Source organism: Hyperolius riggenbachi, chromosome 3, assembly GCF_040937935.1.
Source record: "Hyperolius riggenbachi isolate aHypRig1 chromosome 3, aHypRig1.pri, whole genome shotgun sequence".
In the NCBI taxonomy this organism is placed as follows: domain Eukaryota; kingdom Metazoa; phylum Chordata; class Amphibia; order Anura; family Hyperoliidae; genus Hyperolius; species Hyperolius riggenbachi.
This window is the reverse complement of record NC_090648.1, coordinates 335676379-335700525: the sequence shown is the minus strand read 5'-3', so window position 1 is coordinate 335700525 and position 24147 is coordinate 335676379. Positions and strand designations below refer to the sequence as shown.

At 43.1% G+C, this 24147-nt stretch overlaps 1 protein-coding gene across 1 annotated transcript in view; it reads left to right on the top strand.

The window, feature by feature from the left end:
* LOC137562326 (dynein axonemal heavy chain 3-like) overlaps positions 1-24147 on the top strand; it is a 1996682-nt gene that overhangs the window by 977540 nt on the left and 994995 nt on the right. The window lies entirely within an intron of this gene.

Sequence of the window (24147 nt, the reverse complement as noted above, 5' to 3'; positions counted from 1 at the left end):
GACAGACTCAGCTATAATGATTCCTGAGCAAAGCCTGACTGAATGCTCAGTTGAGGATTTTATCAGGGCTGATAAGAAGCAGGCTGAGCAGTGAAGAATGAACCAGAGAGCAGGGTAGATGTTTTATCTAATGTTCCCACTGATATATATGGTAAATATATGAGTGTGCTTTATCTCTGGTTCACTTTAAGGAGCATTGTGCTATTCAGGAAAAAAACAAATGGGAACTGGGGATTAACAGCAATGAGAATGGACCTTTTTTATTCATATAAATAGATAAATACAAAAAAAATGGCAAAGGCAAATTCTTAGTTTTGTGGGGTCCCCATTGTTGCTGTTACAGAATCACACTGAGAGGACATTCACATTGCTCTGCATGCAATTTCTTGCATGCAAAAAGTTGTGTTTGCAACTTTTTTAGTAATTTTTCAATGAAGTTTGGGACATGTTTTTGCAATTTTGAATACATGATACCAACAATGTTAGTTTACACAAAACTGTATCTAATTAATTTCAAAATGTGCAATTTTTTTTCACAAAAGGCAAGACTTGACACAATTTTTCTTCATTGCCATTGACTTGAAACACAAATCTCACACACAAAAGCACACTTGTAGCGTAGCGTACTTAAAAAAAAACCTGAAAAATTGCTCAATGCAAAAAAAAGAAAGAAAAAAAAAAGAAAAAAAATGTGATGTCGTTGATTGGAAATAATTTACATGTGCGATGAACATACTTTCATAGGTCCACTTCCAGTAACTCCTTATTTTGACATTGTGAAACAGTGGGATAGCAAGCTAGAAACATCCTGACTTCACAATGTTTATCACTGAACAAAAAGGTAAAGTTTAAAGGGTACCGAAACTGAGAAGGATATGGATATTTCCTTTTAAAATAATACCAGTTGCCTGACTCTCCTGCTGATCTGTAATACATACAGCCACAGCCCCTGAACAAGCATGCATATCAGGTGCTCTGACTGAAGTCTGACTGGATTAGCTGCATGCTTGTTTAAGGTCTGTGATTCACTAACTACTGCAGTCAAAGAGATTAGTAGGATGGCCAGGTAACTGGTATTGTTTAAAAGGAAATATCCGTATCCCTCTCAGTTTAGGTTCCCTTTAAACCCTCTGGGTTTCCTGGCTGAAAAGTTCTACACGACTCTTATTTGCATGGCATGGCATAGGAAATCATAAATGGCTTTCCCTGGGTAAATAAAGTTATGCCTTTTCAATGAACTTTGGGTTCTACATTTGAACAGTAGAGATGGCCCGAACGGTTGCCGGCGAACTTCCGGGGTTCGCGATCGCGGAGAACCGCAAACTTTTCTGGAAGTTCGGTTCACCCCCATAATGGACCATTAGGGTCAACTTTGACCCTCTACATCACAGTCAGCAGGCACACTGTAGCCAATCAGGCTACACTCCCTCCTGGAGCCACTCCCCCCTTTACAAAAGGAAGGCATCACCAGCCATTTTACTCACTCGTGTGCCTGCAGTAAATAGAGAAGGGACAGCTGCTGCTGCTGCTACAGACTCTCATAGGGAAAGATTAGTTAGGCTCTTGTAGGCTTGTTAGCTTGCTCCTTGCTGATTCTTAGTGCTAAAATAGCACCCCACAACAGCTCTTTTGAGAGCTAATCTTGTTCTTGTGATCTATTTTTTTTCTGTGCCCCCCACTGACACTTGTGTTGCATAGACAGCCTTGATAATACATACTGTGTGTGTGCCACTGCCAGTCCCAGCACATTCAGTGACTCCTGTGTGTGTGACAGGTGCACATTGTAATACCCATTACTGCATATACTTACCTACCTGTTGTTCACAGTGCACCCACCTACCTACATGAGTTGAGCACACGCAGTGTCACTGTGCCTGTCCGCTACCTGCCTGTGTGTGACAGGTGCACATTGTAATACCCATCACTGCATATATAAACCTGTTGTTCACAGTGCACCCACCTACCCATGTGAGCAAATGCATTTTCACTGTGCCTGTCTGGTACCTGTCTGTGTGACAGGTGCACACTGTAATACCCATTACTACCTACTTGTTGTTCACACTGCACCCACCTCATCACTGCATATACCTACCTGTTGTGTTCAGTGCACCCACCTACCTACGTGAGTGCACACAGTGTGATATACCACTCCGTGCATACCTGTTAACTGCACCTGTGTGACTGCACATTGTATTAGTCAAGTCAGTGCATACCTTTCACTTAAGCCCCCCCCCCCAATATGGACAAAACGGAAAAAACAGGCAGAGGTAGAGGCAGACCCAGAGGAAGGCCACCCGGCAGGTCTGTGCGAGGTCGTGTTGATGTGATTTTGTGCGGCCCTTGCCCAAAGTACAGTGCTCAGAAGAAGGCACGTCCCATCAACTCCCAAGATTGTCAGGACGTGGTTGACTATTTAACACAGAACACCTCATCTTCCGCAGCCACCAGAGCTACTACAAGCACCAAATCCGTTGCATTTGACAGTTCGCAGGAGTTAATTGGTGGGGAATTAACTGATTCACAGCCATTGTTGTTATAACCAGATGAAGGCGCTAAGCAAGTTACACCACCTCATATGTCTGAGTTAGGCGTCGACACTATGGACGTAACATGTGAAGATGATGAAGTACCTGCTGTTGGTGCAGTTTATGAGGTGTCTGAGGCAAGCGAAGCTGGGCAGGATGATTATGATGATGATGACGATGATATGGATCCCACGTATGTTCCCAATAGAGGAGATGAATAGGGGGGCAGTTCAGAGGGGGAGTCGGAGAGGAGTAGGAGAAGATGAGTTCCTGAAAGAAGCAGGGGGAGCTCGTCATCAGAAACAGCTGGTGGCAGTGTCCGGCGTCATGTATTGCCACCTATGTACAGCCAGCCAACATGCCCTTCAACGTCAGCTGCTGATGCCACCATAGTGCCATCACCCCAGGGGGGCTCAGCGGTTTGGAAATTTTTTAATGTGTCTTCCTCAGATCGGAGCAATGCCATCTGTTCTCTCTGCCTCCAAAAATTGAGCCATGGAAAGGCCAACACTCACGTAGGGACAAGTGCCTTATGAAGGCACATGGAGAAAAGGCACAAACTGCAATGGGAAGAGCTCCTGCCAAAGCAGCCAAAGCAGCACACACAAGAAAAGCCACTCTCCTTCTCCTTTTCCTCCTTCAGGTGCAGCATCTTCAGCCGCTTTCTCCCTTGCACCTTCACAGCCACCCTCCTCCACTCCGCCTCTGCCCTTGAGCGGTTCCTGCTCCTCTGCCCACAGCAGCCAGGTGTCCGTGAAGGATATCTTTGAGCAGAATAAGCCAATTTCTGCCAGTCACCCCCTTGCCCGGCATCTGACAGCTGGCATTGCGGAACTGTTAGCTAGCCAACTGTTACCATCCAAGATGGTGGACTCTGAGGCCTTCCCTAAATTTGTGGCCATTGGGACACCGCAGTGGAAGATACCAGGCCGCAATTATTTCTCTAAAAAGGCGATACCCAAACTGTAGCATGAAGTAAAGAGGCAAATTGTGTCATCTCTGGCACACAGCGTTGGGTCAAGGGTCCACCTGACCATGGATGTCTGGTCTGCCAAGCATGGTCAGGGCACTTACATAACTTACACAACCCATTGGGTCAACCTGGAGACCGATGGCAAGAAAGGGAGTATGTGGCTGTGCAGTGGACCAACTTGTGACATCTCCACGGCTTGCACGCAGGCCTCCTGCCACCTCCCCTCCTCCTGCTACATCCTCTTTTCTGTCGTCCTCCTCCTCCTTCTTGGCTGAGTGGAAGTTCAACTCTACTGGTGCTGTGATCTCCTCTCCAGCTACACAGCCCCATCTCCCCAGGGCCTATGCTGTATGCCAGGTACAATGGTGTCACGCCATCTTAGACATATCTTGCCTCAAAGCGGAGAGTCACACTGGACCAGCTATCCTGGTTGCTCTTAACAAACCGGTGGATCTGTGGCTGACCCCGCACCAGCTGGAGATTGACAACGTGGTGTGTGACAATGGCAGCAATCTTTCCGCTTTGAATTTGGGAAAGCTGACACATGTACCTTGCATGGCACATGTGCTCAATCTAGTCATTCAAAGATTTGTGTCAAAGTACCCAGGCTTAGAGGACATCCTGAAGCAGGCCAGGAAGTTGTGTTGGCATTTCAGGTGGTCTTACATAGCCATGGCACGCTTTGCAGACATTCAGCAGAGAAACAACTTGCTGGTGAGACGCTTGATATGTGATAGCCCGATTTGCTGGAATTCGACCCTGGTCATGTTCTCTCTCTGCTAGAACAGGAGAAAGCCGTCACCCAGTACCTGTACAATTACAGTAAAAGGACACAATCTGGGGATATGGGGATTTTGTGGGCCAACAACTGGACACTGATGCAAAATGCATGCAAGCTCATGCAGCCGTTTGAGGTGACCAACCTGGTGAGTCCCAGTGAAGGCACCATCAGCGACTCGATCTCGTACACTTACTTCCTGGAGCGTGCCGTGCGTAGAGTGGTGGATCAAGCTGTGGAGGAGCATGATGAGGAACAGTTACGGCAGGAAGAGTCGTGGGAGCAATTTTCATCAGAATCAGATGTTTCCTCAATGCCTGCGGCAGCACAGAGGGGGGAGGAGGAGGAGGAAGAGTCGTGTGGGGAAGAGGAGTCAGACTTAGATGATGAGGAAGGTGTTTCTTTGGAGGAGGAGTAGGCGGTGGCAGAAGAACAACCGCAGCAGGCATCGCAGGGGGCTTGTGCTGCTCGACGTTCCCGTGGTATTGTTCGTGGCTGGGGGGAGGAGGAGGACTTACCTGACGTCACTGAGGAAGAGCAAGAGGAGATGGAGAGTACATCTGCATCCAATTTTGTGCAGATGGCATCTTTCATGCTGTCCAGCCTGTTGAGGGACCCCTGTATAAAAAAACTCAAGGGGAATGAGCTGTACTGGGTGGCCACGCTACTAGACCCTCGGTATATGCACAAAGTGGCAGACATGTTACCAACTCACCAGAAGGCAGAAAGGATGCAGCACATGCAGAACAAGCTGGAAACTATGCTTTACAATGCGTTTAAGGGTGATGTCACAGCACAATGCAATAAAGGTACCACTGCCAGTAATCTTTCTCCCATGTCCACGCAGGCAAGGACAGGACACTCCAGCGATCTCATGGTGATGTCGGACATGCGGACATTCTTTAGTCCAACGCCTCGCCTTAGTTCTTCCGGATGCACCCTTCACCAACGCCTGGACCGGTAGGTAGCCGACTACCTGGCCTTAAGTGTGGATGTAGACACTGTGAGCAGCGATGAACCCTTGGACTACTGGGTGCAGAGGCTTGACCTGTGGCCAGAGCTGTCCCAATTTGCCATCCAAATTTTGTCTTGCCCTGCCTCAAGCGTCCTGTCGGAAAGGACCTTCAGCACAGCTGGAGGCATTGTCACTGAGAAGAGAAGTCGCCTAAGTCACTAAAGTGTTCAGTACCTCACCTTTATCAAAATGAATGAGGCATGGATCCTGGAGGGCTACTGCCCGCCCGAATACTAAGTCAGTCCCCACACACAGCATCTCTGCCTGCACGCCGTGTGACTGGCTACCTGCCCCAAAACTAAGTCGCTCCCCACACAGCATCTCTGCCTGCAGACCGCTTGACCTCCTTCTCTGCCACCACCAACAGGGTCCAGGACTCCAGGCAGATTCCTGAATTTTTAAGGCCGCTGCTATAATAATTTTTCTGGTGCGTGTACATGCCTGCCCAATTTTTCTGGCTGCACTGCGGCTGCAACAACAAAACCAAAAGGCATGTACATGTGCCCATTCCCCTTCGTGATCATTACCTTGCTGCGGTGAAGGGGCTTGCGTATCACAATGAAGAAATGACCGCCAGCTATTTGAGTGTCTCAAGGGGTGGCACACCAAAGATAATAAGGTTGGTGCTTCATTGTGGACAGACCAAATTTGATCAGCTGGACAGTCACTGTTGTTTTATCATTGAGCTACCACAGCCCAGCGACCATATGGGCTTAAAAACCGCCACGGCCTGCACTCTGGCTATGGTGTGCACCAGTCCAGCATGGCCGTCACTACGCAAGCAGCTTTTTGCGGTGCGTTACACAGGGAGTTTGGTGTGTCAATGTGAAGCAGTACTCTAATTACACTCCCTGATTGATGTATACACGCAAGATGTTTTAAAGCACTTTAGGCCTGCAATTTAGCATTCAATGTGATTTCTGCCCTTAAAACGCTGCTTTGCGTCCAATTTGGATTTTTCCCCGGGACTTTTGCCGTGTATCCCACCCCGCCATTCCCTCCTCCAGGTGTTAGACCCCTTGAAACATCTTTTCCATCACTTTTGTGGCCAGCATACATTTTTCTAATTTTCAAAGCAGTTCGCAAAAGTTTGCGCGAACCGAACTTTCGCGGGAGGTTCGCGAACCCGGTTCACGAACATAAAATCGGAGGTTCGGGCCATATCTATTGAACAGTAGTAACTATGCAGATAGAAGAAAAATTGACTCCTTCGAGTTGTGGTGCTGGCGACGGTTGCTTCACATTCCATGGACAGCAAGGATGACAAACAAAGGTATTGGAACGTATAAGACCAGACATATCACTGGAAGGCAAGATCACCAGACTCAAAAATTTCGGCCACGTGATGCGATCAAATTCCTTAGAGAAATACCTAATGCTGGGACTGATCAGAGGCAAAAGGCAACAAGGCCGCCGGAGAACGTGTTGGCTTTACACCATCAAAGCTGACACAGGATTGAGCTTAAGGCAACTGGTAGAAATGGTACAAGATTGGACAGCTTGGAGAGCTAACCCATAGAATCACCAAGAGTTGGATACGACTGAATAGATAACATCATCATCATCATCATCATCAACAATGCAGAACTGGCAGCCATCCTTTGTAAGAGTCTTCCTGAATAATTAGCCAAGTCGCAACAGAGGCAGGAGGTCCTGAAGGGATGATGATGAAAATATACAATTGTGGATGTGTTATTAATATCTTCCATACTAGTTGCCTAGCAGTCCTGCTGATCTTTCACTGCATTAATGCCTGAATCACACGCATGAAACAAGCATTCCGCAAACAAAGTAAAACATTTGATCGGCATGCTTGTTCGGGGTGTATAGCTAAAAGCATCACAGGCAGAGAATTAGCAGGACAGTCAGGCAATTGGCATTGTTTAAAAGTAAAAATGGCAGCCTCCACACACCCACCACTTCAAGTGTCCTTTAAGAGAAGAAATAGTTTGGTTGAAGGGGAAAAGCGCTTTGTGGTAGCAACAGTCATTGATTTGTGCTCATAGTCCTGAATTGACACTTTTAGCAGCAATGTTAGAATTTAATACATGGAACAGCTGATGGTGGTAAGGCATACACATCTGTTATCCTCCACAGATATCTTGTAGCTCGATTTTCTTGTTTCATGGCTTTAGTTAAGCTATCAAAATAAGCTAACTGCACCAAATGAACTGTCTTTTTTCATCTTAATATAATCTTGATGGAAGCAGAATTGTGTGGTGGTAAATTAAACGTGTGCAAAACATTCCTAAATAATAATTTTTCCACAGCAATAATAGATTGATAGTGCAATCAATGGGTCCTAATTATTTCCATTACTTGATGGCTATTAGCAGAGTTTAAAGAGATGTGTAGTGGGAAATTACTTTCATTATGCAATAGTTAGTCAAACACATTAGATGCAACAATGGTAAGATATTTTTAAATGATAATGCAGGGAGCAAACTTTTCCAAGCAACGCATATGATAATCCTTCATTCAAGTCAAGCCCATCACCAGGTATGGATCTAAGGATCTCATCTAATAGCTTGGATAGCGAAGTAAACAAAAATACAGAAATGTCACCTTTTGTAGTGAAACAAAGTTTATGCAGCTAAAAATCATGTTTTAAAAGTGGCTGTCTAATGAGTGATATGTAGCAGCCCACATAAAGGACCATTAGCATGAAAAATTGTAAAATTCAAAATACATAACACTAAAACGTACATTTTCCCAAAGTAAAATGCACTATACATTGTTTTTCCAATATTGCTGTCACTCACAATAGGAAGTGCAAAGCTGGCGTATCTGACTAGAGGACATGATCTGCGCATGGAGGAAAAACGTTTCAGCCAGTTATTTAGGAAAGGGTTCTTTACAGTAAAAGTGATTAAGATGTGGAATGCATTGCCCATTGCCACGGGAAGTCATTATGGCAAACTCTATACCTGCATTTAAAGGGGGCTTAGATGCTTTCCTTGCGTTGAAAGACATCCATGGCTACAATTACTAGGTAATGCCTAATGATGTTGATCCAGGGATTTTATCTGATTGCTGGAGTCGGGAAGGAATTTTTTTCCCTTTTGGGGCTAATTGGACCATGCCTTGTAAGGGTTTTTCGCCTTCCTCTGGATCAACAGGAATATGTGAGGGAGCAGGCTGGTGTTGTATTTTGTTCTCTGGTTGAACTCGATGGACGTATGTCTTTTTACAACCCAAATAACTATGTAACAATGTAACGGCCTCTCTTTAATGTACAGATGCCACTTTGGACTGCAGCTGCACAAGACCCGGGCCATTGTGGCCTTTTCAGATCTCCGGCTCTGTGCTTATGAGAAAGAGGCAACAGATTGCTAGTTATTTTTTTTTTCAGCTAGGTTTACACTGGGGCATTATGTGCCCTGTAAATTCAGGATTGCAACAGAGGTAAAAAGTTGCATCATGAATTTCACACACCATGCGATGCAGTAAAAAGTATGCTTCACTGCAAATATAAATGTGCACGTTGTCTGGTACTGACAGCATGCCTCACATTATGGCAAGGTGATGAATGTGCCACTACAATATAATGGCATTGTGTTTGCTATGAAAGTACCATTATATTGCTAATGCATGATAAAGTCCCTGTGGTTTTTCATTTAGTTGCCAATCCTGTTTATGTAACTTCTGCCTATATTTCTACTGAGGAAATGTTCTTTTCTTGCAGACCTGCTGGGACTGGCTTAGAAGGTCATCTAGGTTTGTATTTCATAGGGTCAAATATGTCACTTAGGGAAAAGGTTTTAAAGGGCAACTGTAACAAGAGGAACAGGGAGGCTGCCATATTTATTTCCTTTTAAACAATACCAGTTGCCTGGCACCCCTACTGATCCTCTGCCTCTAATACTTTTAGCCATAGACCCTGAACAAGCATATGCAGAACAGGTGTTTCTGACATTGTCAGATCTGGCAAGATTAGCTGCATGCTTGTTTCTGGTGTTATTCAAATACTACAGCCAAATAGATCAGAAGGGCTGCCAGGCAACTGGCATTGTTTAAAAGGAAATATATATGGCTGCCTCCATATTCCTTTCACTTAATTTGTCCTTTAAGCCTCCATTTCTGGGAGATTTCAATGTATCTCTAGCTAGTTAGCTCTGTAATTCTGTTTGCACTGTTGCAGAGGGGTAACTACCATGCATGGGGCTAATTTATCTGCTTCCAGCACCGTGGGTCTCCATGCATCAAAGCAGCAGCACTCTCTGCTGCCCTTTGCCGAGTTCCATATCACATTACTAGCATTGGTCATGAGATAGGGAGTCTGGGACTGGCAGCAGAGAGAGAGTGCTGTGATGCACGGAGGAGACCCACAGCAGTGGAACTGTTTTAATCTGCTTCCAGTGCTGCAGGTCTCCTCCGTGCATCACAGCCCAGACTCCCTATCACATGACCAATGTGAGTCGTAATCGGGAACTCATCAAAGAGCAGCAGAGTGTGCTGCTGCTTTGCTGCACCGAGGAAACCAGCAGCACTGGAACAGTAATTACCTGCTTCTGGTGCTATGGATCTCCTCCGTGCATCACAGCACACTCTCTCTGCTGCCATTCGCCAGCTCCCTATCACATGACCAATGAGAATCATATGATTGGGCACTTGGCAAAGGGCAGCAGAAAGTGTTGTTACCATGATGCATGGAGATTTACGGAGCTGGAAGCAGGTAAATATAATGCTTCCTGCACTACTCTGCTTGCCGATGGGAGGAGGACGGGGACCCAAAGCCTCCAGGTCCCTTGCAATCGGCGGGTGGCTACTGTTACGCTCATGCTCTGTTGCAACACTATCTATCATTAATGTTATTGTTACTATTTGGTTGTTTTAACTTTTTGTTTGACCTCCACTAAATCTTCTTTTCTGACACATTCAATTGGCCTTACTTGGTTCACTCCTGAATGTTCAGGCCTTTCTCGTATTCATTACTCAACTTGTATACCAGGAGGGATATTTATACTAATCAAAAGTGGAATGTTCTACAGGCGCACATCATGCCTGCAAGTGTTTGACAAGGCATGCTATATGCAGCTCAGTGATTTCTGAATCCAAAAATGAGGTATCTGCCTCAGTAGACAGCAAGAGGCTTACACAGCATTGGATCTGGAAGTGCATCACATTAAGTCGTTTTTGAAATGTTGATAATTACATGCATGCTGGCAGTCTGGAGCTGTGAGAGAAATCCTTCAGGTAGCTTGCCTGAAAAATTCCATTCCATTTTTCGATTATTGTCAGGCAAGGCATGTGTTAATATTTAATTCAATCAGATAAGGGCAATTGATTACCTTTGTTCCATATGTTTCAACAATTCTTCATTTAAGTTGGGAAAAAAGCTTTAGCACTTGAAAGATTAGAGATTGCAGGTATATTTCAGTATTTCTTTCCCAAAACTAAGCTTATTGAGAATTATGCTATTCACTTCAAAGGAGAAAGGGCTTAATGTATTTTTAATGCTAAAGTGATCAGATAGAAACTGTTACTTGGCGACCCGTTGGGTAAAAAATGTAGCGCTAATCAAAAATGTATGAAGGTGCATTGAGTTATTACAATCCAATTAAGATGACTAGTAATCATTCGTGCTGTAGTGTACTTCTTGTTTTCCATTACTTCTGAACAAGAAGAAGGCATTATAATGGCAATGACATTCTAATAGAGCAGGTAAATCCTTCCTTACTACTATAAAATGATCCTCTGGTAGAATATATCAGTTCAGAGTTTTAGGGACGTGGTGACACTTTTCTATTCAATTAAATTTTTGGCTGACTTGAATTAAACATTAAAAGGCTATTAAGGTTTGCATTCCAGAAATCTATCACACCATTAAACAATGTTAAACATAACTTCCATCAGTTGCTATTTCAATGTATTTAGAGTGTTTAAAAAGGAATTGCCTATTAACAGAGCAATGTATTGTCAGCTTCAATTATAGTCTGATAGATAAGGTTTTAACAACTATGGCCCTGATTCACTATTTTTTTTCTTGCATCCACTCACCTTTCCTATCTAGCACCTTATTTATATGATAATGTTTCAGTGTATACCAAGTAAAACAGTTACCACCAAAGTGCTTAATTTTGATGCAGTGGTGTATGTCGCGCTCTGGCAGTACTGTAGCCTATAATGGTCATTGGAGCTATACTGCACTGGGGTGTTAAGATTCAGCCCAACTAAGTAAGTGGCAGCGCTACAGCCATGATAAATTGCAAGCATACTGGTAGTACGGATAGTTTTAGATGTAGTGGAAGAATGTTTCGTGTTAGGTGCAGCGACAGTGAGGGTAGGGTTAAGCGCAGTGGTAGTGAGGTGGTCGGTGTTAAGTGCTAGGGTAGTGGGGGGATTAGTGTTTAGTGTAGCAGTAGGAGGGTTAGTGTGAGGGCCCTTTCACACACTTTTACCGCACCCCACCACCGTGCAATGAAAGTCTATGGAGACTTTCATACTGCGATGTTACGTAGAGACGCAACGGAAGTGAAATTTTTGTGGCACCCCGACGCAGGTCAAGAACTACATTAACGCTGCTGTAAAGCTGCAACTTGCGGCTTTCTGCATCGTCCCGGAAGTCCTGTTAGTCTATGGCGACACATGGATTTCAAAAAGTTACAGACGCTACGTCGCGGTGCGCATGCAAGGAAGTGTATTTAACCACTTTACCCCCGCCCGTACGAATTTCTCCGTCCCTTTTTCCATCCTTTAACCCCCAGGGACGGAGAAATCCGTACTTTCCGCGCTCCCGCCGCTGCCCACGCTCCCACTCGTAAACACGCCGCCCGCCGCTAGTAAACACGCCGCCGCCCACTCACCCGGAGATCAATGAACGGGAAAATCCATTCCTGTTCGTTGATCTAAGCCCTACAATGATCCGCTGCTCTCCGATGGGCAGCGCGATCATTGTGAAAAATAACAAACACTCACAGCCTCCTTGTACTTCCTTCCGGACGCTCGCAGGTCGCAATAAACAAAAAGTTACTGTTGCCATCTTGTGGCCAAATAGTAAAACTACACCCTAAGCATTTTTTACATAGAAAAAAATTTGTGTTACACAAAAAATTAACTCATTACCTCCCACACTCCCCATTTTTTTTTTTGTTATAAAAAAAAATAAAAACATTTACAATTAAAAAACATACATAAATAGTTACCTTAGGGACTGAACGTTTTAAATATTTATGTCAAGAGGGTATATGGCCTCTTGCACACTGCATGCATTTCAGATTCCGATTCCGCTTTTCTGTTGAATGTATTCAAGGAAAATCGGAAACGGAATCGGAATCGGAATCAGAAACGGAATCGGAATCGGAATCGGAAAACGGATTTGCAGTGTGCAGGGAGCCTAACACTGTTACTTTATAAACTATGGGCTTGTAATTAGGGATGGATGCAAAACTGAAAAAAATGCACCTTTATTTCCAAATAAAATATTGGCGCCAAACATTGTGATAGGGACATAATTTAAACGGTTTTATAACCGGAACAAAAGGGCAAATACATTTCATGGGTTTTAATTACAGTAGCATGCATTATTTAAAAACTATAATGGCCGAAAACTGGAAAATAATTAATTTTTTCCCACATTTTTCCTATTTTCCCATTAAAACACAATTAGAATTAAATAATTCTTGGCATAATGTCCCACCTAAAGAAAACCTAATTGGTGGCGGAAAAAACAAAATATAGTTCATTTAATTGCGATAAGTAATAATAAAGTTATAGACGAATGAGTGGAAGGACGCTGAAAGGTGAAAATTGCTCTGGTGGTCAGGGGGTAAAACCCCTCAGTGGTGAAGTGGTTAAACAATATGTCCGCATACCCGAAGCAGGAGGTGATGACAAGCGTGCATCGCTGCCTGCTTGGCCGGTGGCCAGAGCGGGAACACCGCGGACTAGTGCGGTGTTCCCTGAAGACCTGTTTATGGTGGTGCGATATGGTGCTCCGCATCGCTGATGCTGGTTTCTAGTGTGAAACCAGCCTCAGGTGTAGTGGCTGTTTGACAGTTAGTGTGAGAAGAGGGATAAGAAGAGGAACCCACCACTCACCGCTATGGTTTTACACTCAAGTGAACTACTGCTCCCAGCATGCCCACCACACCCACTGATTTCTGCTACTATGCATGTATGTTGCCCCTATTTTTATTGGGCACCCAAATTTCTGGCTAAAGCTGTAATTTATGTATGTATTCCTATGGCAGCCCCAAATTTCACAGGCGCCGCTCATGCTCAAATTTCTATTTTGGTACTAAAGAAAGTAGCATCAGAAATCAAAATGTTAAAATGAAAGGATGTTATGACCGTGAGTTGAAGGCTGTATTTACATCTGCAAAATATAATGTGATGCACTTCTCCTTTCATTTTGTTACATACAAGGGAGAAGTAGGGGCAGTTTGCCAAGTTGAGGATTAATGTGGAGGAACACAGGATACATTAGGTAGAGAAGATGAGTAGATGAGATGATGAGAGTTCAGCAACAAAATCTTGTAGCAGAATGGGTAAGTATGTTTAGAAAGGTCAGTTGGTTTGATCAATATAAAAGTATTGACTTGTTAAAAAGGATGAGTGAGAGAGTTAGACAATCAAAAGAGCTTTATAGAAATATTGCAGCAAGGGCAATGGTTTGGTCTCATTTGCACTTATAGACAGACATTTGGCAAGCAGTGAGGCCATATCAAAGCCTTTCTGTAACTAGTAACCCAGGGCAACTAGTAAACATTTTATAGTAGAAGTAGTAGTATAGCTTCTATAAGAAAATCATAACACATACAAATTTCTAACACTTAGTTGAATGAAGGGGTTGGAGCAGTTGCATTACAGCAATACCTCTTCCATGTATTCTCTCATAATGAAGGTCTATGACTCCGAATCCCAAGTGATACCAGACGGTGTAGCTTCCTGTACCTTGCACTCAGGCATGATTCATCATGCTGACATTTTTTTTGAGGATTGAGGTATAGAAAACTAATAGTATAACAAGTGATCAAATTGTGTACCAAAAATGTATGAATAATTCAAAAACTATAATAAACTGTGCTGAATCAGTTCCCTCAACAAACTTAAAACCATCTAAACACAACAAGTGGGCACAATGATAGCCCGCATTACTCGGTTAACCCAATGATAAGGAAGGTGCGAGTAGTTGACATAAACAAAAGTCCTGGGTTACCTTCCCCAAATGGCATGCCTATATACAGCAAATGAATAGTAAAATCAATATGCAGTCAATAAACATGCGCAGAGCATAGCACAGTAAATGGAGCATGCACAAAGTGGTTCAATCCATGAGTAGTAAGCAGAATGTACAGAGGCCCGTCTCTGATGCAAAGCAATTTCTGCTAAACGGAAAGAATAAAAAAAAGGAACTGATGCTCTCAAAATGCAATAGGATCCACATAGGTTAAATAGGCTATAAAGGAAAGACCAACAGCAACATGCTGGACTGGTGGCTTCCTATTTGCTAGCATAGTTCTGAGTGCAATTTATTAGTTCAAATGAACGGACGCTATGGGATACCCCACTGCTGTTTTAAAAGAGTGTACAGATTTTAGATTACTGGACAAACTAATGGGGATCTAATTGCAAACCTTTCTAATACAACTTTAGGCCAGAGCTCACTAACTACCAATACAGCAGTCCCAATCACAGACCTCTCCCCTGCAGGACAGTTTTCAAATTGTGTGAAAACAGTATTCACAAGCTGATACAGATAGTACCATGTTGTCCCAGTTGCAGAGCTCTAAGCATTTCCTATATGAGGATCTCCAGTAGGGATGGTCAGGACTTCAAAATTTGGAAATTTTGGTCAGAGGAATTCCAAATTTTGCAAATTTCGAGTTTGCATTGCGAAATGACAAAATTTTAATTTATTGTCTATGTTTCTGAAAGATACAATTAAGAGAATTAATTATGGCTAGTCTGAATTTGCAAAATTATGTTCACAATAGGTTACAATTAGAGAGTTTGTTTTTTTGCATGGATTTCTGCATTTTTATATAAAAATTTCACAATTATGTCACTTTAGCATGCTCAGTAGACATTTATTTGAAAAATCTTTGGCATTTACACATTGGAATACCATGAGTTTCAACTTTCAACTTGAAATTGTGAAATTCCGATGCAAAAGTCAGAATCCATAATCCCGCAAATCTGTGACTCATCCCTAATCTTCATTTCTTTCTTAACCACTTAAGGACCGCAGTGTTAAACCCCCTTAAAGACCAGGCCTTTTTTTTAAAATAGGCCACTGCAGTTTAAGGCCAAGCTGCAGGGCCGTATAACACAGCACACAAGTGATTCCCTCCCCTCACCCTTTTCTCCCCACCAACAGAGCTCTCTGTTGGTGGGGTCTGATTGCCCCCAGCATGTTTGTTTATGTTATTATAAACATTTATGGGTTTTTTTTTTTATTATTAAAAACAGTGTTTTTTCATTTACTTTCCCTCCCCCAGCCAGTCTATCACAGCGATCGGCTATGATAGGCTTCAGCTTATCACAGCGGATCGCTCCTGTGTCCCACAGGGGGACAGCCGTGTGACACGGCTGTCCCCAGTACAGCACTGCTGTAGATCGCAGCGCTGTATGGGTAAATAGACAGCGGTTTCGCCATCTAACAGTCTCCCGAGCGGCGATTGCCACTCAGAGACTGAAAGCTCCGCCCACCAAGCAGGAGATGCGTGCGATCTCTTGCTAAACAGAGCCCCAGGACTTTATGCTGATCGGCGTTAGGTGGTCCTGGTGCTGCCCCCGCGGCCATGCCCATCGGCGTGACGCGGTCGGCTAGTAGTTAAAGGCTGGTGATTAAGGCACATCTATTTATGTGTTTCACATTTATCAGTCCTTCCTCGGGGTGGGGCTTTGATGTATGCTTGTCCAGTCTTCCAAAGAACCATTTCCATGCATATCTTAGGAGCTCTGGGCACCAGTGCAAGCTTTACATTGGGCCGCTCTATACATAACAATTGATATGGAGCACCAAACCTGCCAAGAACAACTGCAGTTTCAGAGAGGTGTAAGCAGGGGAGGAGAATGGTAACAACTTATCAAAGCACAAATAAAGGTGATCATTACAAGCTTAGAACCAATAAAGGGCTAATTAAACAGTTGAAGGAGGGCCCCTACTGGGCCCCTCTGGTCCAGAGGCCCTGGTGTGGTCCCTACTGCTGCATCTCTGCTACGCCACTGTCCATGCCAACATATTTTACTTGAAGAGGTAGATTTAAACAGTAACTAATTCTAATAGATGAACTGTGGCTGTGTGATTTGAGTCAACCAGTTGAATACAATATTATGCTAAATAGGCCAGAACAATAAGCTGTAAAACATTAGTTCAAGAAAACATCTATCAGAGTTCTTGTTATAAATGCACACAGGTTCTTGTACATAAGCCTCAATCAGGTAAAGAGACTGATCCACCATCAGGGAACAAACTCACCCCATCAATGTGACCACTATTAGACTGGTCAATACAAGCTCTATACTGGGATGCCTTAGCTCTTCAGGACCCCAGTATCTTAATTAGTCTCTGTGCAGATCAATGTGTACCTCAAACATAATAAAGCTTCATAATGTGATTCCATAAAAACACTGAAAACTTTATTTTAAGGCTAATTTCACACCAGGACGTTGCGTTAGAGGGGGCATTAAGGTCGCATAACGTCCCCCTAACTCAATGCCTGGTGGTGCTGGATCTGGACGTCAGAGTGAGCCGCGTTGTGCAGCTCACTCTGGCGTCAGTGATGCCGTGATGCGCACTCATGCTCCAGGAAGTAAACACTGCACATCATAACGTGCAGTGCATATTAATTAGCCATGTGCCTGGCCGCTCTCCGCTCCTCCCCAACATTACTGAGCATGTACAAGCAGTCTAACGCGGCTCAGCCGCGTCCAAAGTACTGCATGCAGTACGTTGTCTTGTGACGCAGCGTTACAATGTAACGCAACGTCCGCACTGTGAACAGCCCCATTGATTTTTCATTACTGTGCGGTGGGCTGCGTTACAGGCTGCTGTAACGTGCGCCTGTAACGTCCCACTGTGAAACCAGACTTAAACACACTCACTTGCTTCTCAGATGAAAACAAGCTTAGAGTTTTTCCTCACGGTTTTCTCAAGTTTAAAGGCTCATACACACATGCAACTATTCCGCCCAACTATCGTTCAAACTTGGTCTGTTGGACTATAGTTGTGTGTGTACGCGTGACAAACAATGAGAAGAGCAACTGATAACAGACGGTTTGCCAATATAACTGGCAGTTTAACTCACACGACTGTTGGGCTGATATCGTCTAGCTGGCCATGTGTGTACAAGTTTTTTGAATGACTTGTACTTGTTTTGAATGCGGCCATACTGTGCAGTCCATCGTTGTTCTTGCATGCGCAGTATGTAAATTAGTTGGTCTTTCAGTTGCCTTAAGACCATTTTTGCGAGGTTGAGGGGGTACAACCAACTTAACAATATGTTTTGGGATGTGAGAGGAAAACCGTTATGATTGAATTCCACATTAACACTATCCATGACTTACTCCTTTATCGAACTATCCCACAAATGCATTAGTTTTACCTTTTCTTGATTAAAGACAGAAGTTAGATGCTCAATAAACAAATTTTTTTAAGTCTGAATTCAATACAAACAATATTGTCTTTGCATTGTGTGGAAACTAGGAAAAATCTCTTTGGATTTTCATCTGTGTCTGTATTCCTATCTGAAGGAAATTCCCTTGCTGTCATAACTAACAGGAAGTGGGTAAAAACAGCACAAACAACTATTAAATCTGGTCTTCACGCAAAAAGGTTATTTTCTTCTGTTGTGTGAAAAACTGTAAAAATCTCTTTTGGAATTTTATTTCTCTCTGTATTTCATCTGGGAGACTGTCCCTTACTACCTGTTCACGCAGGAAGTTGTAGAATCTGTTAAAGAGGAACTCCAGTGAAAATAATGTAATAAAAAAGTGCTTCATTTTTGCAATAATTATGTATAAATGATTTAGTCAGTGTTTGCCCAGTGTAAAATATTTTAAATCCCTGATTTATATTCTGACATGTACTACATGGTGACATTTTTACTGCTGGCAGGTGATGTAGCTGTTGCTTGCTGTTTTGGCAGTTGGAAACAGCTGTAAACAGCTATTTCCCACAATGTAACAGGGTTCACAGAAAGGAAACTGCCAGAAGTACCTCGGTACTCAGAGCTTCTTGGGGGAGGGGTTTCACCACAATATCAGTCATACAGCACCCCTGATGGTCTGTTTGTGAAAAGAAATAGATTTCTCATGTAAAAGGGGGTATCAGCTACTGATTGGGATAAAGTTCAATTCTTGGTCGGAGTTTCTCTTTAAACATGGGTGGTGACAACAATATATCCATTTTTTTTGTGGACTGCTGAAGACTTCTATCCTTTTTCAAGCTTTTATAGCTGTCAAGAACTTCCTGTTCCTGGGACCCACAAGTGTGTTCACATTAAAACTTTTGGGTTCTATGGTTATCGCAAGAACAAGAAGTCAATGAAAATCTTCCCAGACAGCATAAATAACTGGGCATAATTTATGGCACTTGCACGCTCTATTCAAAGCTAACTAAAAAATTGAATGGAAATGTCCTTTAAACTAATATTTTAAAAGCATGTCACTTTGAAAATAACAATAAAATCAGTCATCCATTTTCTTTCCATTCCATCAGTCATTTAGATAAATACTCATAATGGTTTTGAGATACCTTTGTGAGTTTACATGTGAATGACAGGTCCACTTTATCTCCTCTTACCTGTCAAACCGTATCTCCATTTCATGGAGTGTAAACACATGCAGAAAAGATTTATTCCTTTCCCGGCTCTATTTATGTGTGCACCGATGCAGGGCCATATGTCTTTAAAACAAAAGCTGCTGTTTTGTTCATTGTTTTTAACTGCGAATGATACAAAATATCAAATAGTAATTGCTCAATCTATTCTTTGATATGCATGCCTAGGAGAATACAGACAAAGCGAATTAAATGTAAATTGTTCCACTATTCATGAGTGTCTGGCAGATGCCAGGCTGCAACATATCTGTTTATATTTGTAGGGAACTGATAACCCTTATCATAGAGAGCCAATGCATATCTTGCTCCTCTGATAAACTCCAAGGCTTCAGGCCAGAGTGATGCAATAAAAGAGCACATTTTTGTTCCAGAGATTTTGTAATTCTACTGTCAAAAATAATGAAATTTAAGTGTCTTGCTGAAAAATGCTAGGCTTATGCTGAAATGTAATTTTGTATTACTTTAAAAAGATCTAAAAGAATAGAAGAATGATAAAGAAAGTTGGATTTGCACTAATGTGTGAAGGACAAGTAAAGGTTAAAGGGGTATTAATGAAGGTTTCAAAGACAATGTGCACTTGGGACAGCTAGTTAAGGCAGGTGAATGGGCACTTTATTGTTTCTTCAAATGATATGAGCCAGCAGTGGTAAGTTTGTGGCTGATGTAAATGTGATGTTTCATATTTGCAGTTATACAGGGTATGAAGAAAATGTATTTGTGGGAATGTTCCAAGAGATTACATGAAAAATGTTTTCAATTTTCTTTTTAAAGCTATGTGATAAACTGAAGCTTGACTATTTCTGATGCCTACGATAATAATATAATCACTGCAGCTATGCTAAACTTAGCACACGGGCCACTGGAAGGTTAAGTGAATGTGAAAACAATATATACATATACAGTATATAATGTGCCGCCATCGCTCGTAAATGCCTTTATCGATTTCAATGGAATTTGGTATACAGATCCCTTAATACCTGGGAAGATATCATAATCCAATTTCACCTATTCATGTCAATTGGAAAAATGTAAAAGGCTGCCATTCTCACAGTATTAAAGCCAGAGTCCCCAAACTTGGCACAGTTGGTCCCTTTGTGACTGGGGTTAAAAAAAAAAACCCGGGAAATAGCGTGGAGCAAAAAAACAGCAAATCAAATTTCAGCCATTCATTTTACATGGGAAAATGTAAACTGCAACCATTCTTACACTGTTAATGAAGGAGTTCTCAAATTTAGCATATTTGGTCATTGTGTAACTGAGTTTAATATTCAGGAAAGTAGGTGGAGCATACAACAAACAATTAAAATTCACCTGTTGATTTTCAAGGAGAATATTTACATTGCTTCCATTCTTACACTTTTAAAGGCAGAGGCCTCAAACCTGTTACAGTTGGTAATTGGGTGACTGGGGCTCAAATTTAGATTCTACATTCTTACAGTATTGATGCCAAAGACCATCCCAGCAATAATAATGGCAAAAAGTGTAAAATGGTAGTGTTGGTTAAAGATTTTGTTTATTATAGTTTATCCAGCATTTCAGCAACCCAGCTACCGGCCGCAACCGCTGTTTGGCTGCAATAACATGTTGCGGAATGACAGCGTTCAGTAACACATCGCGTCTATCACATTTTTCATGCTGCAACGTTACCCTGCAGCAAAACTCAGATGCAACTACGTGGTGGGGCACCTGTCCCAACGCCTGTACAGAACACTTGCAAGTAGAGATGTTGCGAACGGTTCCCGAACCGTTCGCCGGCGAACATCTCTGAATCTATGGGCCTTGTACTACTTCCGGGTCGCTATGACCCGTAGTAGTAAGCTTGCGCTGGCCTGGCAGTGCGCGTCCTAGATTGCACTCCTGTTGCCGGGCGTGACGTCACGCTCATGCGCAGAGAGTGCCCGGCAACAGGAGCGCGATCTAGGACGCGCACCGCCGGGCCAGCGCAGGTGTACTACTCCGGGTCATGGCAACCCGGAAGTAGTACAAGGCCCAGAGAGATTCGCCCGGCGAACGGTTCGGGCCATCTCTACTTGCAAATGCCTAGCAGGTGCATGGGAGCAGCCTTCTGATTCCTGTGGAAAACAAGAATGCAGATCACTTGTTTCTGACATGATTAGATTCATGCTTGTTTCAGGTTTGTGATCAAGGCACTATTGATGTCAGAAAGATAGCAGGACTGCCAGAGCAGCCAGACAACTGATATTGTTTAAAAGGAAATAGAGGGAATAAACATGGCGGCCCCCATATCCTTCTCGCTTCAGGTTTCCTTTATGCACATGGGCAGTAAACCTCCTTAGCAGTAACCACGAGGTAGACTAACCTCCTTAGCAGTAACCACGAGTTAGACTCGGGGTGGAAAACCGCAGCTCAAAACGGTAACCCCGTGCTACATGCATGGTAGCCGCCGGGAAGTCTATGCAGAGCATTGCGCACAGCAAGCGATTTCACTCACCTGCTGGGCAATCCAGATGCTGGCGGCCATTCTTCTCCCTGTCCGTGGAGGCTCTGCTTACCGCTGGTGAGATCGCTGACTGTTGTCATGACGACAGCCAGCAATCTCACTATAGGGTTACAGTGTCACCTGGATGATGGAGGGAGAGCTGCAGCGCTGAATCCCAGGAAGGCGAGTAAGTGCAGGGGCTGCTCCAAAGTCTCTTGTGGTATGATTTTTTTCTTGCATTTAGGGTCTAAAAGCACATGAAAAAATTGTACCACTTTTAGACCCTAAAATCAGGAAGGAATCATACTGCCAGGGAGGTTAAACCATGCATTTAGCAATGGAAAGCAGTTACCATATAGCTCAACTGTCGATATGCCAAAGATCAGCTGAAGTTCTACTGCTGTATAATGCAACCGAATGGCAGATGTTTTAACTGCTTTGTGTGTCATTTGGTGTGGTTACTGTGCAATAATGAAAGCTGCATGTAATGTCTTGTAGGTGGCTTCCATACACTCAAGTATACATAAAATAAAAACAAGGAATACCAAGAGCCCCAATAGTGTAATATGTACTGGTAAATGGTTACTAGATAGAGTAAATATTAATACTCACAAACCAGGGTTACCATTAGGCAACCACTGTAAAGGCAGGTGGGGAGATTTTCCTGACCCCACTCAGGAATAAGAAGTCGCTCGCTGTAGATGAGAAAAAAGGGGGTTCAAACCTCCACCCAGGGTGGACTCAATATTATGCAGGAGAACAGAGGCGCCATAAGGATAAAAGGAAGCTAAATGAGCTTAAAAACCAAATTCTTGGTAAATAGAGGAGGTAGTGGTGTACTTACCTCCTCCAAGTAGACACACAACGACTGTAGTAAAGACAGTAAATATATTGTATTTATGAACTCCAAATATGCTATATTTGGAGTTCATAAATAAAATATATTGACTGTCTTTACTACAGTCGTTGTGTGTCTACTTGGAGGAGGTAAGTCCACCACTTCCTCCTCTATTTACCAATAATTTGGTTTTTAAGCTCATTTAGCTTCCTTTTATCCTTTTGGCACCTCTGTTCTCCAACTCAAATATACATACATGGGTATCGGACACAAATCCAGTAAATTTGGGCACAGGCGCTGGCCTGTTAATTTGGGTGGAGTAATTTGGGCGAGGCGCGCACTAGATATCAATATCGACTGCTGCTGCTTCTTTGCTCCTTCCCCTTGCAGAAGCAAAGCTCCTAGCTGACTTCTAAGGTTTAGGCAGCACACAACTCCTAGCTCTAGCACAGCCTATTGCAACTCATTTCTTTGGCCTGGCTCCCTTCATAATTTGGACTGCCCATGTCCAGCTTCGGGCCTGTTTCCACTACATGCAGATTGGATGCAGAATGGATGCAGAAAAACTGACTCCAATGAATGTCTATGGGCCTGTTTCCTTTCCACTAAATGCAATTTTTCTGATGCAGATTTTCCCATAGTCATTCATTGGAGTCAGTTTTTCTGCATCCATTCTGCATCTATTCTGCATCCAATCTGCATGTAGTGGAAACAGGACATTCCCTACGTCTTCATGTGATTGCCAGAATAGCCATTAAATATAAAAATTTAAAAAAAAATCATTTTTGATTACTTGGGGAAATGCTTAATCTAGGTGGCTCGATATCCGTGAGTCTCATCATGTCAGCAGCTTTTTCTGCTACAGCTGCAGGGAAGTGAGACTCCTGTCCGTGCACTTTGTGAGGGGTGCAATCATGATGGTCACAGAGACAGGGGGATTGGTAGTAGGGGACAGAAGTACCCTGAACCAATCCTTGCATGCGCAGCCAGAATGATCCGTGCTTGCGCAGCCAGAATGAGAGGAGCGGCGACATGCACGCGATTGTGTTGCCACTAGCTTCCACAGCTGATCATTAGAGGGGAGATGAATGAATGAGAACTCAGTTCCCATTCATTAAGTCCCCGTGTAAATGATCGCCAGCATCAATGAGATCACATGATCATTTGTAACTAGGAAGTAAACACATCCATTCATTACTTCCTGTTATCATACTTATAGTACCCTAATAGGAAAAAATGTGGAAGGATATCTTGTGGCCAAATAGTAAAATTACACCTACATACATTAGGGACTAGACTTTTTATTACTCATATTAGTTCAAATTAAAAAATTAAAAAGCTATGAGAAAACTTCCTTGGCATGCAGGCAGGCTTAGTGGTATGGAAGCAATGCTCTGGAAGCTAAAGGATCTGAGTGTAAAACACAGTGTAAATACTGTAAGTTATCTTGCTTATTTGTTTACGTCTATTTAGCTATGATCCACTCCCTGAGCAGCCTGTATTACAATGTCCTGTACAGCTTCAGCAGGGTAAGAGAAGAGAATAAATCGGCTGTTACAGTAATTATATTGTAATAGTATTATTCCAGATATTTCTCATTGGGAGAATGAATATGGGTGCTAGAGGACCTGAGAAGCAAAGCAAGACATGGGCAGTGGTTAAAGAGAGCTGCTGAAAAGGCCAGGGGAGTGAAGCAGGACAAGGGCATTAGTGTGCCTAGTGCCTAAATGAAGGTGGTTGGAGCAAATCTGGACATGAGCATCAGCTCCAGAGAGCCTCTGCAGATGGCTAG